This window comes from Sarcophilus harrisii, chromosome 1 (genome assembly GCF_902635505.1).
Source record: "Sarcophilus harrisii chromosome 1, mSarHar1.11, whole genome shotgun sequence".
NCBI classification, from domain to species: Eukaryota; Metazoa; Chordata; class Mammalia; order Dasyuromorphia; family Dasyuridae; genus Sarcophilus; species Sarcophilus harrisii.
The window spans coordinates 431,005,372-431,008,113 of record NC_045426.1 but is presented as its reverse complement, the minus strand read 5'-3'; the positions used below and the strand labels follow the sequence as shown (position 1 = coordinate 431,008,113).

Genomic DNA, 2,742 nt, shown 5'->3' with positions numbered 1-2,742 from the left:
ATAAAGTCAGGCTAGACCTCTAACTGGAACTCGGTTACAAGCAAATTGAACTGGAAGGGAACACTCCCTGACAAAAAGCCACATAATTAGAAAGGGGTCAGGTTACAAGGAGGATGAGGGAAGGCTTCACAGTCATAATAGAGCCTGAGACATTACAAAATTATGCTGACAGAGCGATGGCATTTTTGGACAGAGACTATAAATGGAACTACAAGTACTCAATGTGCACATTACAAAGACATTTTCCAGCACATGACAAGAGTCAATGCAGTTAAGATTTTGGGCATAGGTGGTAGGACACAAGTTCAATCTTAAAGCATCATTTATTAGACAATGCTGCCTCTCCATCTACAGGCAGTTAAATGGATCACCTATGCTCACTAAATCCATTATAATAGTGAGCAAAACACCAGGGACAGAATAGCAGAGTCCAACTTACAGTCTCCACAAAAAACTAAAATCAGATCATTGGCCAAGAATGACTGCAAAAACTGAAAGAGGACAGGAGAAGTTTATTTTTTTTTATTTATTATTTTTTTTTATTTAATAGCCTTTTATTTACAGGATATATACATGGGTAACTTTACAGCATTAACAATTGCCAAACCTCTTGTTCCAATTTTTCACCTCTTACCCCCCCCCACCCCCTCCCCTAGATGGCAGGATGACCAGTAGATGTTAAATATATTAAAATATAACTTAGACACACAATAAGTATACATGACCAAAACATTATTTTGCTGTACAAAAAGAATCAGACTCTGAATTATTGTACAATTAGCTTGTGAAGGAAATCAAAAATGCAGGTGTGCATAAATATAGGGATTGGGAATTCAATGTAATGGTTTTTAGTCATCTCCCAGAGTTCTTTTTCTGGGTATAGCTAGTTCAGTTCATTACTGCTCCATTAGAAATGATTTGGTTGATCTCGTTGCTGAGGATGGCCTGATCCATCAGAACTGGTCATCATCTAGTATTGTTGTTGAAGTATATAATGATCTCCTGGTCCTGCTCATTTCACTCAGCATCAGTTCATGTAAGTCTCTCCAGGCCTTTCTGAAATCATCCTGTTGGTCATTTCTTACAGAACAGTAATATTCCATAATTTTCATATACCACAATTTATTCAGCCATTCTCCAACTGATGGACATCCATTCAGTTTCCAGTTTCTAGCCACTACAAAAAGGGCTGCCATAAACATTCGTGCACATACAGGTCCCTTTCCCTTCTTTATAATCTCTTTGGGATATAATCCCAGTAGTAACACTGCTGGATCAAAGGGTATGCACAGTTTGATAACTTTTTGAGCATAGATCCAAACTACTCTCCAAAATGGTTGGATTCATTCACAACTCCACCAACAATGCATCAATGTCCCAGTAGACAGGAGAAGTTTAGAGAGAAGGGCCCTTTTCTTCAGAGCTTGAAGGCTTTTCTGTAACCAGTGCCAATAAGTCTGAGGGAAAGAGCCTAACACTTTTAATATTTAAGCTTTCTGGTCACTTCCCACTGGAAGTTGTTCTTACCAAAGTGACCATAACCTGAAATCCTTTGATAAATGAGCTTTCAGTTGAAGATCCTGGACAATGACCCAAGGATGGAGGTCAAAGTTATTCTTCACAATATCCCCAAGCTCTCTTTTCCCTCTTCTGAGAGATGTCATGATGAAAAATAGAGATGGACAATGGATGAAAAACACCTGTAGCGTAAGAAACCCAAACAAGTACCTGCGACACAGACTACCTTTAACAGGGATTTTGCCACCCAATAGGCAGAATAAGCAGCTGGATGTTCTACTTTAGTGTAAACTTTTCCCAAGAAAGCACCACCTCCATGAGCACCCCAACCACCATAGGTATCCCTGAGGCCACAAATGACAATTGTGTCAGGAGATTGCAGCTGGTAAGTCATATCTTCATCCAAATATTTTGCAGGTACAACAGCTTTGATCACTTTTTCCTTTAGAGCATCCCTCATTTCATCAACATGTTGAACAGATACCACATTGGCATGGACTCTTATGGGGAGAACAGCACCATTATTCTGCATATACTGCACAGCGACTTGAGTTTTGGAATCTGGGCATAACCTCTTGAGCAATATCCGGTGACTGCTGCTCCAAGGCTACTAGAACATTGCAAGTCATGTAACTCTTTAGCAGAATCATCACATCAAGTCCACATGCTTAAATGTTTCCTTAACCCCTTTCTGAGAGTCAACAGCAGCTCTGGATGTGATTTCACTAGCAAATATTATTCCACCCTTAGCAATTGTTGCACAAGCAACTTTAGCATCAAGGACCGCATCACGAATCTGGTCACAAATTTTATCAAGGTGCTCTTCCCCCATAGATTCCGAAGTAAAGAGGAAAGTACTTTCCTTGATGAAGGTCTCATTGAAGCCATTGAGTTGCTCCTTTATGGCCGCGGCAGAGAACAGGACGCGGAACATTGGGAGCCTGAGAAGGTGGAGGGTGCGAGGGCAACAAGGTCGCAAGCAAGAGATCGAGCTAACGCAAACTGGACCACTTTAACAGTGGTACAGGACTTATATAGTACTTTAAAAGCCAAGTGCTTTAAAAATATTATCTCACTTGATCCTTACAAACACCTTGAGAACTGACTGCTGTTATTATCTTATTATATTTTATGGATGTAGAAAATGAGGGAGACAGAACTTGAATAATTTGTCCTGGGTCACTCAGCTAGTAAATGTCTGGCCAAATTTGATCTCGATTTTTT

The 2,742-nt window shown here is 40.0% G+C and overlaps 1 pseudogene; it reads right to left on the bottom strand.

Annotated features, from left to right (window-relative positions):
• Positions 1-1,480: 1,480 nt before the first annotated feature.
• On the bottom strand, positions 1,481-2,452 carry LOC100918520 (annotated as a pseudogene).
• Positions 2,453-2,742: the final 290 nt, after the last annotated feature.